The 20,323-nt window shown below is 47.5% G+C and overlaps 1 protein-coding gene across 1 annotated transcript in view; it reads left to right on the top strand.

Annotated features, from left to right (window-relative positions):
* Positions 1–649: 649 nt before the first annotated feature.
* The window catches only part of TACO1 (translational activator of cytochrome c oxidase I), a 133,774-nt gene continuing 114,100 nt past the window's right edge, over positions 650–20,323 (top strand). Inside the window, exon 1 of the mRNA XM_069238016.1 lies at positions 650–668. The gene's annotated coding sequence lies outside the window, so the exon portion shown is untranslated. The remainder of the gene's footprint in view (positions 669–20,323) is intronic.

Genomic DNA, 20,323 nt, shown 5'->3' on the forward strand with positions numbered 1-20,323 from the left:
ATATGTGTGTGTCGTCATGGGACATTGGCCACAGTTCTATGCATATTTGTAGCCTATTATTCTATAACTGTGTGGCTCATTACTAATTATGTTCATTTGCACCTTAGTTTGTCCTGTCTTACAATGATACTGCTAGCTATATACATTGTTGCTTCCTATGTACATGCATCACAAATGTATAATTGGTAGCCTACGGGTGATTTTTTGTAAATTTTGATCTTAACTGAATACTTTCTTTTGCATTCTCACACTTTAGATGCCCCCCTCTATTATGAGGGTTCTTCTCTTATATTACTTTCTTCATCACTGCATTTATTCTTTCCTCTATTTTATGCACATAGTGTTTCCTTGTAACTCATAGCTTTTTCTAATCTATTATTACATATTCAACCGTTCTAGTTTCCCCCGTTTTGTGTCCTTTTTGTGTGGTTCCGCCTTTTTCCATTATAATATGGCCACCGTTGTATTAGTCAGACTAATTCTGTCTTTGATGCATGGGTACCTGCACTTCGGTTGAGCTGTTCGTTTTCTGTCTCCTGATGTTTCAGTATTATAGTCCTTTTTCACTTTTTATATTATTACATGGGTTTTAAATAGCGCGTCTTCTGCGTTACTAATTCTTTGACTTCCGTGAAACTACTCGTGTCTACGGCTCTCGGCCGCATATGGTGAGTCTATTCACTCAGCATTAGCTTCAGTCTTTTTTCAGATTATTACACTGGGGGTTTCTCTAACAGTACGCCTCCGCGCTCACTTTTGTTTTGACTTTGTTAATACCATACACTTTACGGCACTCGGCTGTATACGGTGAATCCGTTTCTTAGGGCAAATTTCCTGTTTTGGGTCATCAAACCGTTTCACATGTACAACCCCAGTTCTGGATAATAGCTATGGACTATACCGGCTAACTTTTTGAAATGGGCTTCTACCATATATCGTCTGGTTTATGTTTTTGTATCTACTTTTAGGACTACGGCCTCGGACTTATCAGGGTCTCCCATTTACAGTTACTGTCCATTCGAATTGACTTTCCCTACTGTGGCACACTTATATCCACCAGCTTGAATACAGGTAGTTCATTAATTAATACCTGTTTTACCTAATGCATACCTTCTTGGTACTGCTTCTGTAGATTTTGCCCCTCTTTTTCAACCTCTAGTGATGCTTGGTGTTGCTCTTATTTTTCTTCCAGTTCCAGACGTGAATTAAACACTGTAACTTGGACTGATATAAGTTTCTGTACAATCACATTGTTTTCTAGGTACGGTTACAGGATATTATTTCATGTTCTCTTCTGAATATATGCATTATCTTTTGTTTAGCTGACTCACTCTTTACTTTATTATATGGACTAATTTACGCACGGTTTTCTTTGGTGCTAGTATACAATCACCTTGGGTTTCTATATATACTTTCTCTTTTAGGAATGAGCACATACTATATTGGTTTTAATTATTTTAGATGATTGGGGAGTTTTTCTTTCCCTTAGGTGCGTACACATGGTGTTTGTCCACCATTCTTATCTAATCTTCTCTGGTCTCCCATGTCCACGTCTCCTCTTACTTATCTGTTTTTTACACGGTGCTTTAACCCCTTCGCTGCCAGGCCTTTTCCCCCTCCTGTGCCAGGCCTTTTTTTGCCTATTTGGGGCAGTTCGCGCTTAGGCCCTCATAACTTTTTGTCCACATAAGCTAACCAAGCCAAACGTGCGTCCTTTTTTTCCAACATCCTAGGGATTCTAGAGGTACCCAGACTTTGTGGGTTCCCCTGAAGGAGGCCAAGAAATTGGCCAAAATACAGTGAAATTATTATTTATTTTTTTTTAAATGGAAAAAGTGGCTGCAGAAGAAGGCTTGTGGATTTGCCCCTGAAAATGGCATCAACAAAGGGTTTGCAGTGCTAAGCTCAGCAGCTTCCCAGCTTTCAGGAACAGGCAGACTTGAATCAGAAAACCCAATTTTTCAACACAATTTTGGCATTTTACTGGGGCATACCCCATTTTTGCAATTTTTTGTGCTTTCAGCCTCCTTCCAGTCAGTGACAGGAATGGGCATGAAACCAATGCTGGACCCAGAAACCTAAACATTTCCGAAAAGTAGACAAAATTCTGAATTCAGCAAGGGGTCATTTGTGTAGATCCTACAAGGGTTTCGTTCAGAAAATAACAGCTGAAAAAGAAAAATATTGAAATTGAGGTGAAAAAACCATCAATTTATCTCTACGTTTTACTCTGTAACTTTTCCCTGCAATGTCAAATTATCGAAAGCAATATACCGTTACGTCTGCTGGACTCCTCTGGTTGCGGGGATATATAGGGTTTGTAGGTTCATCAAGAACCCGAGGAACCCAGAGCCAATAAATGAGCTGCACCCTGCAGTGCGTTTTCATTCTATACCGGGTATACAGCAATTCATTTGCTGAAATATAAAGAGTAAAAAATTGCTATCAAGAAAACCTTTGCATTTCCAAAAAGGGCACAAGATAAGGTGTTGAGGAGCAGTGGTTATTTGCACATCTCTGAATTCCGGGGTGACCATATTAGCACGTGAATTACAGGGAATTTCTCAAATAGATGTCTTTTTTACACACTCTCCTATATTTGGAAGGAAAAAATGTAGAGAAAGACAAGGGGCAATAGCACTTGTTTTGCTAATCTATGTTCCCCCAAGTCTCCCGATAAAAATGATACCTCACTTGTGTGGGTAGGCCTAGCGCCCGCGACAGGAAACGCCCCAAAACGCAACGTGGACACATCCCATTTTTTTTAAAGAAAACAGAGGTGTTTTTTGCGAAGTGCCTACCTGTAGATTTTGGCCTCCTAGCTCAGCCGGCACCTAGGGAAACCTACCAAACCTGTGCATTTCTGAAAACTAGAGACCTAGGGGAATCCAAGGAGGGGTGACTTGCGGGGCTCGGACCAGGTTCTGTTACCCAGAATCCTTTGCAAACCTCAAAATTTGGCTAAAAAAACACATGTTCCTCACATTTCTGTGGCAGAAAGTTCTGGAATCTGAGAGGAGCCACAAATTTCCTTCCACCCAGCGTTCCCCCAAGTCTCCCGATAAAAATGATACCTCACTTGTGTGGGTAGGCCTAGCGCCCGCGACAGGAAACGCCCCAAAGTTCAACGTGGACACATCCAAAATTTTGGAAGAAAACAGAGGTGTTTTTTGCGAAGTGCCTACCTGTAGATTTTGGCCTCTAGCTCAGCCGGCACCTAGGGAAACCTACCAAACCTGTGCATTTCTGAAAACTAGAGACCTAGGGGAATCCAAGGAGGGGTGACTTGCGGGGCTCGGACCAGGTTCTGTTACCCAGAATCCTTTGCAAACCTCAAAATTTGGCTAAAAAAACACACGTTCCTCACATTTCTGTGGCAGAAAGTTCTGGAATCTGAGGGGAGCCACAAATTTCCTTCCACCCAGCGTTCCCCCAAGTCTCCCGATAAAAATGATACCTCACTTGTGTGGGTAGGCCTAGCGCCCGCGACAGGAAACGCCCCAAAGCGCAACGTGGACACATCCAAAATTTTGGAAGAAAACAGAGGTGTTTTTTGTGAAGTGCCTACCTGTAGATTTTGGCCTCTAGCTCAGCTGGCACCTAGGGAAACCTACCAAACCTGTGCATGTCTGAAAACTAGAGACCTAGGGGAATCCAAGGAGGGGTGACATGCGGGGCTCGGACCAGGTTCTGTTACCCAGAATCCTTTGCAAACCTCAAAATTTGGCTAAAAAAACACATGTTCCTCACATTTCTGTGGCAGAAAGTTCTGGAATCTGAGAGGAGCCACAAATTTCCTTCCACCCAGCGTTCCCCCAAGTCTCCCGATAAAAATGATACCTCACTTGTGTGGGTAGGCCTAGCGCCCGCGACAGGAAACGCCCCAAAGCGCAACGTGGACACATCCAAATTTTTGGAAGAAAACAGAGTTGTTTTTTGTGAAGTGCCTACCTGTAGATTTTGGCCTCTAGCTCAGCCGGCACCTAGGGAAACCTACCAAATCTGTGCATTTCTGAAAACTAGAGACCTAGGGGAATCCAAGGAGGGGTGACTTGCGGGGCTCGGACCAGGTTCTGTTACCCAGAATCCTTTGCAAACCTCAAATATTGGCTAAAAAAACACATGTTCCTCACAATTCTGTGGCAGAAAGTTCTGGAATCTGAGAGGAGCCACAAATTTCCTTCCACCCAGCGTTCCCCCAAGTCTCCCGATAAAAATGATACCTCACTTGTGTGGGTAGGCCTAGCCCCGCGACAGGAAATGCCCCAAAACGCACCGTGGACACATCCCATTTTTTGAAAGAAAACAGTGCCTACCTGTGGATTTTGGCCTGTAGCTCAGCCGGCACCTAGGGGAACCTACCAACCCTGTGCATTTTTTAAAACTAAAGACCTTGGGGAATCCAAGATGGGGTGACTTGTAGGGCTCGGACCAGGTTCTGTTACCCAGAATCCTTTGCAAACCTCAAACTTTGGCTAAAAAAACACATTTTCCTCACATTTCGGTGGCAGAAAGTTCTGGAATCTGAGAGGAGCCACAAATTTCCTTCCACCCAGCATTCCCCCAAGTCTCCCGATAAGAATGATACCTCACTTGTGTGGGTGGGCCAGGTGCCTTCAACAGAATAAGGCCCAAAACTTGAAGAGATAGAAGGGATAGCACAGCGATTTTATAAGGGCATATTCTTTTATACATCTTTAGACGGACTCTGCTTTGGGGACCCACATAAGTGAGGTGTCATTTTACTTGGGAGACTGAGGGGAAAACTGGGGAGTAGGAATTTTCTGCTGGAGCGGTGATCCTACTAAGAAAAGTCAGCAAAATATGCTTTTTTATGCAAATTTTGAGGTTTACAGAGGAGTCTGGGTAAGAAAATGTTGGGGGAGCCACGCAAGCAACACCTCCCTGGACTCCTTGGGGTGTCTAGTTTTAAAAGATTTCTGGGTTTTGTAGGTTTCCCTAGATGAAGGCCGCACCCAGGACCAAAAACATAGGTGGGCCCCCCCCCCCCAAAAACAGGTATTTTTGTAATATATCATATTGATGTGTGCACATACGTCCGTGATGTGCCAAACACTAAAATTGTGAAAAGAAACACACTTAGGTTATGTGAAGAAGACCCCTCACCCACCAACCAAGTTGGTGGCATGCTTCATCATTGGGGTCACACCAGAGGCACCTAGCGTGTCACAGGTGTGCTGCGACGCCTGATTACAGCGGAGCAGGTTTTGTCATTTTTACCACACATACTGGTTGGATTTGGCACGAGGGTGAGTGATGGTTCAGTGGATCAAATTTTATTAACAAGAGATTTCACAAAAATGAAATGCACTGCTAATAACTGAAAGGCAAAAAACTGAACCAATGACTCACAGCTCGTGAGCTGTAAAGCCGCGACAAGGCACCAACCGCTTTACAGTCCATTCACACACCTTTCATACATGACATGCACAAGACCATTCACACCGCCAGCCACGGGCCCAGCACATTACAACACTCACATCGACAGATCGCGCCACTCAAGGGCCCATCACTTACATACGCCCACATGCCTGATACAAGAATCACACCAGCTGATGGGAGTGTGGACTGGCGTTTGCCTGGCACCGCCAGCCAAGCGCCACCCCACGCACACCGCCAGCCAAGCGCCACCCCACGCACACCGCCAGCCAAGCGCCACCCCACGCACACCGCCAGCCAAGCGCCACCCCACGCACACCGCCAGCCAAGCGCCACCCCAAGCACACCGCCAGCCAAGCGCCACCCCAAGCACACCGCCAGCCAAGCGCCACCCCAAGCACACCACCATCACTTTTTTGTTTATAAACAACAAAGAAACCACTAATTATAAAATAAGCACAAAACTACAAACACAAAAGCTCTAACTAAATACATGACAGAGATGCCAACCGTGAAACATATGAAAATATAAAACAGACAGCTTACGCTCAAGGTATTTCCCAGAATTTCTTTTGGGTATGGTAACTTCTGTAACAGCCGGGAACACACAGCCCAGGCTTCGAAGGGCATTCGGGGCAGTACATCCGGCTCTCCCTCCGGATTAATCTCTGGGCACATACTCTACATTACTTTGTGGGCATGTCTTTTTTGGGAGTGGGAGGAATGTGATCTGGAAAGTGCCGATCTTTCAATCTAGCCACATCCTCCACCACTTCTACTCTAGGAACTCTTGCCGGTTCAACCACAATAAGGCTTTCTATCACCGACTCCTGAAATTTAACAAATGTCATCCTTGACTCAGGTGAACAATCCTTGTATACAATAAAGGCATTAAAAGTTGCCAAATGAAATAAATGTAGGGCCAACTTTTTATACCACACATAAGACTTACGAAGAGCAGTGTAAGGTTCCAACCTCTGATCTACTCTATCAACACCACCCATGTGCCTATTGTAGTCCAAAATGCACGCAGGTTTGCACACTTCCGCAACCTGACCCCAAACAGCCACAGGGGAAGTACTCTCATCATGGATGGTCGATAGCATGTACACATCCCTCCTGTCTGAAAATTTCAGAGCTAGCAGCTCATTATTCCGCAAGGCACTGCACTGTCCCCTCTCAAGTTTTTTACAGACAAGCTCCCTTGGATAGCCTTTCCGGTTAGAACGGATTGTGCCACAAGCTACAGTGTCCACCCTAAACAACTCCTTGAACAACTGCACTCCAGTGTAGAAATTATCTACGTACAAATGGTGACCTTTGTTAAACAGCCGTCTAGCAAGTTCCCACACAATTTTTTCGCTAACTCCAAAAGTGGTCGGGCAACCAGGAGGGTCAATACTGGAATCCCTACCAGTGTAGACCCGGAAATTATACACATATCCTGTACTGCTTTCTGACAGCAGATACAATTTAATCCCATACCGTGCCCTCTTACTAGGAATGTACTGCTCAAAAACTAAACGCCCCTTGAAAAGGACCAAAGACTCGTCCACACTTATCTCTTTGCCTGGAACATAGACCTCTGAAAACCGATCTACAAAATGATCAAGGACAGGCCTAATCTTAAAAAGGCGGTCACAATCAGGGTGATCTCGTGGCAAGGCTAAAGCATTGTCTACAAAATGCAGCATACGAAGAAGAAGCAAATACCGATTACGTGTCATAGTTGCAGGAAATATAGCAGTTGCCATCAAGGGACTAGTAGACCAATAAGAAGCCAGTGACGGCTTCCTGATCAACCCCATCAAAAAAGACAAACCTAAAAACCTTTTCATCTCTTCCAGATATGTGGGAACCCAATGAGTAGCTCTAGACTGAGGCTTAAGTCTGGCAGCGTTGTCCCGCAAATATTGCTCTGCATACACATTTATCTGCTCCACAATCTCTTCCAAAAATACATCGTCCATAAACAAGTGAAAGAAATGGACAGGCAGAAAGTTTTCCGTATTAACTCTACACCCTGGGAGACCAGTAAATGCAGGTAACTGTGGCTGCTCCATGTTTGGGGCAATCCAGGTGTCAGGTCTTCCAATGGGAAACCCTTCAGCCCCAGGCTGCTGCACTCTTGGCACATCAATGTCCTCCTCTAACACAGGCCCTTCATCTGCACTGAGAGTAGCTTCCTCATCAGAAGAATACTCTCGGACAGAAAACTCACTTCCAGAATCTCCTGCTTCCTCCTCTGCCTCAGATGCAGAGTCAGTGTCGTAATCATGGTCTGAAGACGACTCAAAGAGCATGCGAACAACCTGCTGAGCGGTCACTTTGCAGCTAGCCATGATCCTAACAACAAATGGATTGCCAACAACAACTAGCACTAAAATAAGTAATAAACAAAGTGTAGCTTTATCACAAAGAGTTATGTACTACAAAAAACTATACCACTCAGTTGCCTGAAATAGCTACTCACCAAGCAACTACTCTGCACAGATAAAGCAATCACCAATGATATCCCACTAAAAAGAAAAAAGAAAAAAGCAAATTAGACATATGACAACACAAACATCACTGTGCTCAAATCTAAGGACAATGTCAAACACACAATACTGCATTTAGTACACCACCTACAAACATGTCATTCATGCATGTCAACAATACTCCTTTGGAGTAAATTGCTTTCACTTACCTAAAACATGCAACTATGCAAACCACAGGACAACTACTGCCAAAACCGCAAAGATCCACAGCAAAGGAAGCAAAAGCGTTGAACTAGAAGAAAAAGAAGAAATAAATTGTTATAATCACAAATACAAATACTTTGCCAGTTGACAAACACCCCACCACTAAGAACTTTGAAGTTGTCCCTGGTACCTAAGTGGATCCTGCCCCCCTCGGGGGTAGATGGGCTTAAAAAAATTGGCCAATCTGCCCCCAAGGGGGGCAGAAATGGGCAACACCTCTGTGCCCCCTTTTAGGGGGCGACCCTTCCCAAAGGGGGCACCCCCAGCACAAAACAAACAAATCCCTGCCGTATTGGTGGTTTCTGCCCTCCTTGGGGGCAGATGGGCCTACAAAATTAGGGGCAGAGATGGCCATTACGATTTTTCCCCACCTTAGGGGGGCGACCGTTGCCCAAGGGGTGCCCCCAAACACATACCACACACACACACACACACACACACACACACACACACACACCACACAATCCCTGGCGCCTAGTGTGCTTCCACCCCCCTGGGGCCAGATCGTCCAAAAAATGGCTGGTCTGCCATCGGGGGGGCCGAAACAGAAAAAAAAAATAGCTCCCCAGGGGAGAGACCCTTGCCCAAGGGGTTGCCCCCAAAATTAACAATAAAAACAAAATCCCTGGTGTCTAGTGGATTTCGCCCCCCCCACCCCCCTGCCGGCAGATCAGCCCAAAAATTGGCAATCTGCCCCCCGGGGGGGGGGGGGGGCGAAATACTAAAAAATAGCCCACCAGTGGGGCGCCCCTTGCCCAAGGGGTCGCCCCCCCAAAAAACTTTACAATAAAAATAAATCCCTGGTGTCTAGTGGTTTTCGCCCCCCCTGGGGGCATATCCGCCGAAAAAATCGGCGGATCTGCCCCCAGGGGGGGGGCGAAATACAAAAAAAAATTGCCCCCGGGGGGGGGGGGGGGTTTGCGACCCTTGCCCAAGGGGTCGCCCCCAAAATACACACAAATAATAAATTCCCTGGTGTCTAGTGGTTTTCGCCCCCCCCTGGGGGCAGATCCGCCGAAAAATCGGCGGATCTGCCCCCAGGGGGGAGGCGAAATACTAAAAATAATTGCCCCGGGGGGGGGGGGGGGGGCGACCCTTGCCCAAGGGGTCGCCCCCAAAATAAACAAAAAAGAAAATCCCTGGTGGCTAGTGGAGATTCCTGCTCCACGATTGCGGGCCCTGCCCACGATCGTGGAGCAGGAATCTTATGAAAACAGGCACAGGGGGAAAGGAAAAACCCTTTCCTTTCCCCCCGTGTCTGTTTTCACCACCCCCGCCCCCCAAAAACGGAGAGGACTCACCTGAGACGTCCTTCTCCGAAGACGCGCTGGAAGCAAATGGCTTCCAGCGCGCCCGGCAACACTAGATGAGGTCAGCGCACTGTGCGCGCTGATGTCATCGGATTGCCGTGGGGGGTGCGGGGGTGGAAGGGGAAGGTCTTCCCCTTCCATCCCCGCCTGGGGGGGGAGAGGGGTGCACGGGGGCGCGCTAGCGCTCCCCCAAGTTCCCCTGTGCCTAGGACGAGATGATCTCGTCCAAGGCACAGGGGAACTGTAGCCTTGGATGAGATGATCTCGTCCAAGGCACAGAACCGGTTAAATACATTAGGCTCTTTATTTGGGGATCTAGACTTCTTTTGATTTCTTGTTTGGCGTTTTTGTTTTTACGCTGTTCAGTTAAGAACAAAATAAAAGACTAGTATGTATATATGTTTTTCTGCAGCCTTGAAAAAGTCACCTGCATGACAAAACACGTGTTGGCTGTGTTTTGATGGATGTTCTCTCTCAATGAAGCAAACTGTGTTTTCAGTTAAAGAGACTTTCTTCTAAGAACATGGGATACTTTGTGCCTCCTTTTTTTCAATGGAATTCACATACCGTGGGTGATATTACCTACATCTTATTGTTGTTTACATTGTGTGCTGTGGTCTGCTTTGTTCATGCCATACATATTTTCTGTGCTTATGGGTAGTAAGGCACCTTGACCACCTGCACCATTTATGTATTGTAAAATTCTCATTACTGTGATCACTCCCCTGGAGGTGCAGCAATCTTCACCCTTACTACCTCTTTATTTTACCTCCAGATATGTGTAGGCATCAAAATCTGGCCTTCAGAAGGCCAAATGTCCTTTCAATTACATGCCTCATCCTCCCATGGGCCTCATTGAAATGGAGTTCCCTTTCAGTGGCAGGGTACCTCATAGGAGTTAACACATAGGGAAGGTTAGGATAGCCAGAGTCACCTGTGTGCACAGAGGTAGGACTTGTTACAATACAGGTACAGCCACAGGGAAGTATGTGATGACAGGTGCCATAACAGAGACACACGTCCAAATGCATACATTCCAATGAGCCAAGCCCTCTCTCTGTAGTCATGCCATCATGTGGGGGACATTGCTGTTCCTCAGAATGAAGGAATCATGCACAGATCCTGGAAACTTGGATGTCACTTGGGTGATGTATTGTTCTGCCACACACACACCACCTGAACATTGATAGAGTGGTCGTTTTTCCTGTTCCTATACACCTGTTCATTGGCACTGGGAGGGACCAAACCTATATGGGTGCCATCTATGGTCCCTCCCACATGAGGGATGTGTCCCACATCGTAGAAGTCTACCTTCACATAGGCCAAATCCCCGCATTGGGGGAACCTGATGTAGCTGTATATCCATCAACACAAGAATGAACATGGGCTGTGACATCCCTGCTGACAAGCCTACTGTAATCTGAAAGGAGCCTGTGGCAAGAAAGTGTAGCACTGACAGTACCTGAACTATGGGAGGGATGGCATAGGGATTACGTATGGCAGGCAACAGATCTGACTCCAGCTGGGTACACAGATCCATGATGGTCTGACGATTCAGGCAATAGGTCTGAATTATATGCCTCTTCTCCAGGGTTGCAAGGTCCACTTGCGAACAGTACACTGGTGCATGTCGCAATATCCTCATGATAGGGTATTTAGGATAGAGAGGAGAGAATGTACAATGTGAAATGCACTCCACACATGTTAACAGAACATATCATTATCGCACACACCTAACACTGTAGAAATGCCGCACAGTGCTGACACATACTATATTGGCCATGCTGAAGCGGTATGGACTCCATCCTTGCTGCACATTGCTGCCCCTGATCAATAGTATTTGACACACATCACACGTGTTGGGTTCCATATGTGGTACACTGAGCTGTCCTGCACTCAGCACGTATGTAGTCATGCTAAATACCTATGTGGTTACACCGCCTCAGACCCGACGTTTATCTGGACATGCACGTCATATGACAACCAGCAATATAAGGCCAGAATATCATGCATGTCACATGTATGAGCCAAACCATGATGCCACAACATAGGCCTACTCCGCCTTCACTGAAAAAAGTGTATGGCACACTTATTTTCATGCATCAAGGCATATTAGAATAAAATGGCAGCTGCCTGTCCTGCAACACTAGACAGATGGAAGTGACCTAAGCCTAAGCCTAAGTCCGCTGGCATATGTCTTCATGGAAGTAGGCGGTTGCAACTGCTGTGCAACTCCTCATTGGGTAACATTGCTGCCTATGAGGGACTGGAGCCAATGTTGATCACTGCCGGCGGTGATGGTCCTGTACGCGGCTGCCGTGACTGCCATTTTCTGCAGCCTTGCTTAATTGACTCCTGACACTCTTGCAAGCAAGACCTCCATGAGTTGAGCTGCTGTGTACTGTCTCTGGGAGCCATCATGCTACGTTCTGCAGCTGATAGGGCCCCAGCCTTCACCCAAGAAGAGCTTGAGAAGCTGGTGGAAGGGGTCCTACCCCTGTATGGACAGCTGTGTGGGGCACCAGAGGAACAGGTGAGCCCATACCATAGTCATGTATGATAGGGTAGTGTGTGTGAGGGTGAATGGCATATGTGTTCCAGTCAGGGACTACATGCATGCAGGCGGCATGGTGTATAGCTGTGTGAACCGTGAGGATGGGTATGTGTGGGCTTTTGCTGGTTCTGCTGTTTATAGTCCACTGGTGTTGGTATGGTGCCAGTCTACATAACTTGTGCTCTCTGTCTGTGTCACCCATGCAGGTCAACGCCCATCAGAAGAAGGGGATCTGGCATGCCATCACCAAGCAAGTGTGGACCATGCCCGGCGGAGCACCCATTGTCACAAGCGGTGGGAGGACCTGAGACGCTCGGCCCGGAAGACCGCAGAGGCCCAGCTGGCAATGTCCTCCCAATGAGGAATGGGTGCCCGTCGGACCCTGACACCCCCTATGGCCCCCATTTTGGCAGTGACCTACCCTAAGTGGATGGGCGTTTGAGGGAAGCACCGCTGCCACAAGGGGGTGAGTACTGACTGCATCCTGGGACTTGGCTGGCCTTAAATGGGATTGGGTACCTCACTGCAGTCAAAGTGACATTGAAGTTAATGCAACCTGTGTATCAACATTTGGTAATGGGTATAGGCACCCTGAATGAGCATATGTTGTAGATATGTCTCCATACTTTACTGTCAGTGAATGTACATCCGCCACTTCCATAGCTCCTCATGTCTGTGTTGGAGGCTGGCCATCTATGTAGTGTAAAGAATCGAATTAACTATGCAGAGGGTCAGGGCAACCACATGTTGGATTCTAACATCCATGTGGACCACCTAATGCTCCAATTTTTAAGGTAGCTGGGCGAACAGTTAGGCTAATCCAGGAGATGTGCTAAGCATTTGCTGTACTCACAAATCCAAAGATGCACCACACACACTCAATGAATAACTAGAGACCAGAAATTATAAAAATACTTCAGACTTTTATATGAATTTTAAGACCAAGATCTTTAGAATACGTTAAGTACTTTTCAAATGATTACTTTTTGAAGTTTTAGCAGTCAGTCTTTCTGTGCATAATTACGCACCATTGAAATCAATGCACAGTCACCTTTAGAAATGCAGTAAAAATCACACAGGTGAGTTACCAGTCTCTTCTCTTGCAGGGTGGTTGCAGCAGTCGGTGGGCACACTGTGCCAGCTGGACAGTCGCGGGCGGCTCCCGATTCTGGCGAAAGCAGCGTTGGAGAGGTTCTTAGCACAGGCACAGGGCCACCAGTAGGGGCCACTTGGAAAAGGAGCTGCTTTGCAGATTTAAAGATGGTGCCTTGGGGTCCCCTTGGGATGTTGAGGTCGCAAGGGGTTGGGGACCCGGGGCACACAACATATCCCGCGATGCAAGGCCCAGGGTGGCCAGGTGCAGGGCAAGTTGGAGGTCCAGGAGCTGCGTGCAACAGAGTCCTTTGGTGCTGGAGGCGAGTCACTTTGAGGGCTGCTCAAAGGAGAACGGGGGCACTCTGGTCAGAGGTCCATGGTGTTCCTGAAGTCCCTTGACTGGAGCTTCTTCCTGATCCTTTTTCAGCTATGGGGGAGCTGGTTTTCTGCTTGTCCGATGTCAGCTGACCAGTACCCAGGGTACTGGCGTAACTCAGCCACTAGAGGGCACAGTGCCACCATACTTGGCACAGTCGTGGGTCATATCCGGGCGGTCATTGATGTGTCGTCGGGTCCGGCTGTGACGTCCAGTCGTGGAGATATTGGCCGGTCAGTGAAGTGACCCTCATTGGTTTGTTGGTCCTTTGCAGGTTTCTTGGTTTTCTTGAGTGGTGCCTCCACTCAGGAGGGAGATCTGGGATTATTCATGGAGCCTGGGTTTCTTGGGGTCAGTCCAGTGTCCAGCTCCTTCGCAGCAGTGATTTTCGGGTCCTGGGTGTAGCAGGCAGGGTTTGGCACCTTTTCTTGTGCAGCAGGTCCTCAGTTCTCTTGCTGTGGTCTTCTTTTGGTGCTGGTCTTCTTTTCTTCCTCAAATCCTTTTCAAATCTGATTTCTTGGTCTAGGGGAGCCCACTAAATACTGAATTTAGTGGGTGTTTTAGGGGGAACATGGTAGTGTCCATTGGGACACTTAACCTTGGGTGGCTACACCCACTACAGTGACCACTTCCTGTGAGAAGGGTCACTTCCCTAAATCTAATTGGCTATTTTCCTCCATTCCAAGATGGAGAAAAATGAAATGAAGGGTCCACTTCGCTTGCAAGCCCCTGGGGGTGGTGCATGCTTAGTGATGCCACACCTCCTACCCTTTGTGTGGTATCCCGCCTTTGCTCCCACCAAGCGCAAAGGGGGAGGCCATCTGCTGCTAGCAGCAGGCCAGGGGATCAAGTTTCAAAGGTGGTAGCCCTTTAAAGCTCACTGCCAGGGCAGTGCACATTCTTGTGGGAGGGGGAGTTAGCTCCTCCATCCAGGAAGGGCTTTGTTTCACAAACCAGAGATACAGGGCTCTCCCCCAGGGTTTGTGTATTGGTTGTCTGGATGTGGCAGGCTTGCTGGAACTAGTCAGCAACTATGCCAGGATAGTTGGCTTTTTCAGGGGGCACCTCTAAGGTGACCCCTGGGTACTTTTTAAATACATCCAGTACTGGTACCAGTTTAGATTCATCATTCTGAGTTGTTTGATACCAAACAACCCAGGGTTCAGAGTAGCCATTATGTAGCTGGTATACTTGTATTGACCAGTGTCCAGCACATATATTAAAATGGCTGCTCTGTGCACTCACTATGTCCCAGGTTTGGCAAGGACACAGTGGGGGCATATTGCTCATGCAATTATGCCCTCACATATAGTATGGTGTGCCCTGCCTTAGGGCTGGAAAGCCTGCTAGAGGGGTGACTTACCCATAACATATGCAGTGGAGGGTGGACAGGGCACACAGAGAGTGTGCCATGTTAAGTTTGTATTTTAGGTTTGCACCAGGACACTCAGCCTGCTATGGCAGTGCTGGGTGTACCTGGATGCATAGCTCTTGAGGTTGGCACAATCAGTGCTGCTGCCCTCAGGGGCTTACCCATAGTACCCCATGACCTGGGTACGTAAGTACCTTTTACTAGGGACTTATAGTAGTAGCTAACAGTGTATCCAATTACTTTCACAATGTTTTAGGGAAAGAACATTGACACTGGGAACCTGGTTGGCAGGATCCAAGTGCACTCCAATCCAAGTTGCATTCAGAAATCAGGCAAAAAGTGGGGGGTACTGCAACAAGGAGCCAGTCTCTCACAGTCTGTAATGTGGAGATGCAGTAATGTCATAGGCACATGTGTGACTCCATCCTCGCCATACAATGGATGTGACTGTTAGTATCACTGTAAGCATTGTGTATGAGCAGTTCAAGACAACTGCATTAGTGGCTCTGAGGTTTAGTCCACTCCCATCTGTGTAGCCTATTCTGTATATGCGACTGTGTCACTCTCCTAATATCACTGGGACTATATACATCATGTACTGGTAATGGTGTTGACACATTGTGGGGCTGACATTACAGCTCCACCACAGGACTGGCCTTCATGGAACATGAGTATTGGCCTGTTAGCAGACTAGGCAAATACATAGGTGATCTTCTGACTGTAGGGTATGTGTAGGTAGCCAACCTGGGATACTGTAACACGTCAAATTGATGAGATCTGATAGCACAGGTGATGCATTCCTAAGAGCTATGCTTGTGGGGATGATGGGCTTCCAACCATTTGGTTGGTAATGGAGGTGGTAAGTGCCTTGGGAGATCCATTATTTGTCAACATGGTGTGTACATGGCATGTAGGACATAGTCCTAGCCTGTCCTATGCTGCATTGCTGACTGACTGCCTACAACATGTGGTCATGGATAGTTGGGGGCACATCTGATGGCCTGTGACTATTACAGCTTGCCTTGGCAATTAGGTAGTGGCAGATTTGGAGTGGTTTGGGTCCTGCATGACACATGGCATGTTGATGTGACAGTAGATTTGTATTCAGTAACCTCAGGCTGCTTATGTGGTAGTGGGATGTGTATTTGTTGTACTGGCAGTGGTGTTTGTCCATGTGTGCCTAATGCATGCAAATACATATACCCCCTGAGATGTGTGTTGTCTGGCCTCAGTGACAGGTTTTGCCATTTGTGTAATGTTGTGTGTGAGGCTGGAGTTCTCATGGTGCGTAGTCCAACTGATGTACCTGCATGTGTGATGGCATTGGAGGTGGTCCATGTAGTGGTATGATTGTTCCTGATGTACATCTGTTGTGACAGTGCACTCAGTGGATGTGTCTGGATGCTTTACATGTGGTACATGGGCCATTGTTGATGCACTTAGCAGTATGCTGGGTAGTGATGCATGTGTTGTGCGTCACCTGCTTTGGCTCTGTGATGGGGTCAGTCTACTAACATGCCTATACCAAAGATTCACATTGTACACATCAGATGTGACTGTTTGGGTATCTGACTAGCATAGGCTAAATCTGAGTACTTCTCCATAGTGGCAAATGACAGGTAGGTGCTGTGTGGTCTGAGAGTGGAGTTGTTGTCAGTGTAATGGACATGTTACTGAGGACATGGACTTATCAGTTGTTGTGCCTCTAGAGGCCTGATGTGTTGTGTCTTGTCAGCTGCACATCCAGTGGGTGAAAGGAGTATTGAGGGAGAAGATGTGTATTCTGGCATACTATTGCTCCTGCAACCAAGGCATGCAATGCCAGCTAAAGGGCTTAGTTTGGCATCATTGGGGTGAGTCTAGTAGTGTACTCCTACTTAGGTATAGCTGTAGGTGTGAGGGGTGGCAGACAGGTGAGGGTAGTAGTGGCATGTAATAACATGATAGGTAATGTGTATTGGCAAATGCGCTGTCCTAGCCATATGTATTGTGACCGATGTACATGTGTAGCTGTGTCAATGGTAGGTATATGTTAACCACTGTGCCCCCTGTCTCTATCTCTCTCTCCCCCCTCTCTCACTGTGTGCATCAGCATCGTCTGTCAAAAGAGAAGGGGCACAGGTGAGTGGGGAAGCAGAAGCCCACGGGACCCATGAAACTGGCACCAGTGACACCGAGGGACCCAGTAGGACAGAGGGTGAGGAGAGTGCCACAGGGGAGACTGGATCGAACACCTCATACCTGGAATCCTCCTCCAGTGGACACTCCCTGGCAGTGGCGGACCCATCAGGGAACACCCCTGCTCCATCTATGTCCACCACCCCCCTTACTACCACCACCCTCCCTGTTTCTCCCCACCCAGTTGCCCTTGCGTGCTCACCCAGGAGGGTGGGTGTCTCCTTCATCAGAGGCACCTCTGCCCCAGTCAGCCCTGCTGCCCTGAGTGAGGAGGCTATTGACCTCCTGAGGTCTAACTCTGTGGGTCAGTCGACCATTGTGAATGCCATCCAGGGACTGGCAGCTCAGGTCCAACACAGCAACGCGTTCCTGGAGGGCATTCACGGTGCCATGGCTGGCCTACAGAGATGCTTTCAGGCTCTGACCTCTTCTTTGACGGATCCAGACACTAGTCCCATTTTACCCACAGTCAGCACAATAGCAGACCCGCAGACATCCACCCCAGTCACCACATCCGCACCCACCAAAACCACCGACACCCCCACATGCGGCACCTGCAGACACCACCCCAACAGACAATTACCCATCCATCACAACATTTCTCAGCACCTCTTCCCCATTTCCTCCCAAAAAACCTAAAGGCCCGTACTCACCCACCCAACAGACACCCCGCACCCACAAGCATTCCACACATGCACCTGCACCCAAGACATCCACACCTACACATCTGACAACCACTCCCTCTCCCTTCACTCCCATACTCTTTTGCCATGACTGCCCTGTGTGTCTAAAAAACATTTCCTCTCAGAGTTTTCCCTGTTCCCTACCTCTCTCCCATCCTGTGAGACCCCCCAAGCGTTTCTGTGTACCTGCCCAAGTCCAGCCCTTCCACCTCCAAGTCCTACCCTGCACCCCCTGCTAGTGTCCATGCCCATCCCCCTGCCAAAAGATCAGCCCCTCCTAAGCCCAGGCTCAAAGACCCCCCTACCAAGCCCAAACCCAAGGAACCCCCTCCCAAGCCCAAGCCTGAGGATCCACCTCCCAGGCCTAAACCTCCAGCACTCCCCCCTAATCCCTGAGGTGCCTTCCTGGTCCCTTGATGCCCCTACCCTGTGTAGGTAATTTTGCAGTCAAGAGTCAAGTTGGGGCACAGTGAGGTGCCATTTGTGCCTTGGGAACCAATGACTATGGACTGGCCAATGGCCTTCAATTTGTATATAGTTCATTTTTACTCTTTTAAAGTTGAATACACCTGGCCCTACCTGCTGTTGGTATCGATGGTAACATACTTGTCCTGCCTTTCTTTCTACATGGCTGTTTTGTGTATGCGGGCTCTGGTTTGTGTGTGTGAGATGTGTTGGTTGTGCTATCTGTTGTGACTGGGCTGCATGTGTGTGTGGTCCTGCCATTGGGTCCACTGTCATTGCTGTGTTTTGTCTGTAGGATGTATTTGTGTTTGGTATATGCATGTGTGTAGCCAAATTGTGTATTGTTTGTATTGGCATGTGCAAGGGTGGTGTTGTGTGCCCTTGTGTTGTTGTTGTGTGTGTGTCCGTGTGTGTGGTGTTGGCTATGTACTAAGAGTTGTGTGTGGTGTGTCATATGGCTCGTTGTATGGCAGTGTGATAGTGTTGCATGATATTGTGGTGTTGTTATGTATTGTTTTATGTATGTGTTGTCATGTGGAGGTGTGCAGTCAGAGTGCTTGGTGAAGCGTTTGTGTAGTTGCGGTTGTGATGTCGCTGTGTGAGTCGGTGGGGTTGTGTATGATTGTGTTAGACAGTGATGGTGCTGTGTGTGTGCGGTTTGGTGTGTGTATGGCACGTGTGTGTTGGCCATGGTGTGTGTAGTTTGGGTGTACGTGTGTGTAGTAGGTGTGTGTGTATGTAGGTGTGTGTGTGTTTGAATAGGTGAGTGTTTACGTGTGTGTGTGTCCATCGCAAGCCGTTCCAGATGTGTGTGTTGTGTGTGCGCGTGTACTAATGCCATTCCCTTCAGTGTGTGCTAGGTGTGTGTACTTACGGGTTGTTATCGCCGTTGCTGGTTCCGAAGTCATTGTGTGATCAGGAGCAGTGGGAGGACTTCGAGTTCAGGCTCCATGGCAGCTCCGGGCATGTCTGTGTTCCTGAAGGCGAGTTGGTTTCCGCCAGGGTTTTGGTGGCGGTGCGACCGCGGCGGAAACCCTGGCGGTGTGCAGCCTCATAATATGTCTGGCAGAAACATGCTCCCTGCTGGTCTGAAGGTGCCTACCGCTGTCTGTGGCGGCCTGACATTACTGGTGGTACTGGCGGTAGTTTAACTGTGTTCCATTGGGAACACCGCCATGTTCATAATTTGGCTTCCTTCACCAGCGGGGCGTCGATGGTACGACTGCCACCACCAAACTCATAATGAGGGCCATAGTCTCTAAAGTCTACGAGTTGCTCTCACCTAAATCAACTAAACTACACCTGCAAAATGAACAAAAATTGGAGTGAGAAATACACAAAATCGACATAAACATTGACTGGAATGACATTCATGAATACTGTAACACCAGTGCTGTCCCAGAATAAATTAATGCACATCCATAGAACTTTTTGGTCCTCTGAAAAATTATACATACTCGAGCCAGAGAAGACCCTAAGTGCTAGAACTGGGGTGAACTTAAAGGGTACCTAGCACCCATGCTGTTCTACTGCTGCACATTACAAATACACTGGACGAGTATCTTTGACTTAATTAAAAACATTATGGGTATTAGACCATCACCTGCATTTTATTATATAATTCTTGGATAGCTTGGTCCACAACTATCCAGGGAAACAGGTAATATCATAATATTAGCCTGTAAAGTGATTCTCTCTAATTGGAAGAATACGAGTGTTGTATCCTTCCACATGTGGCAAGAATGACTTTCGTTCCTCAGAGGAGCAGATAATATCTTCTTACAACTCACACCTTGGCGTTCTCTCAACAGACCTATGCGAGACTCGCTTGATAATACTATTCTATACTCCAAACCACCCTAGAATGGCAATACCCTCACTTCATCCTGTTACATTAATATTCTGTGATGCTCACTCCATTCTAATTATTTTTCACTCACTGGATAAAACAACTTGAAGGTGACAAGTAATTAGCTTACCTGCATTTGTTTATATGAAAAATTTACTAATCACTGTTCTATTCAGCTGTAAAGATGAGGTTTATACGATAAGCCTGTAGCACCGTCTATCTCTACTTCTTCATTCTAGTTTTCTGTACTACTGTTTTTCTTCTTCCTTCTTTCCTCTTCTCCTGTTCTGTTTGTGC

This window comes from Pleurodeles waltl, chromosome 6, assembly GCF_031143425.1.
Source record: "Pleurodeles waltl isolate 20211129_DDA chromosome 6, aPleWal1.hap1.20221129, whole genome shotgun sequence".
Classification (NCBI taxonomy): Eukaryota; Metazoa; Chordata; class Amphibia; order Caudata; family Salamandridae; genus Pleurodeles; species Pleurodeles waltl.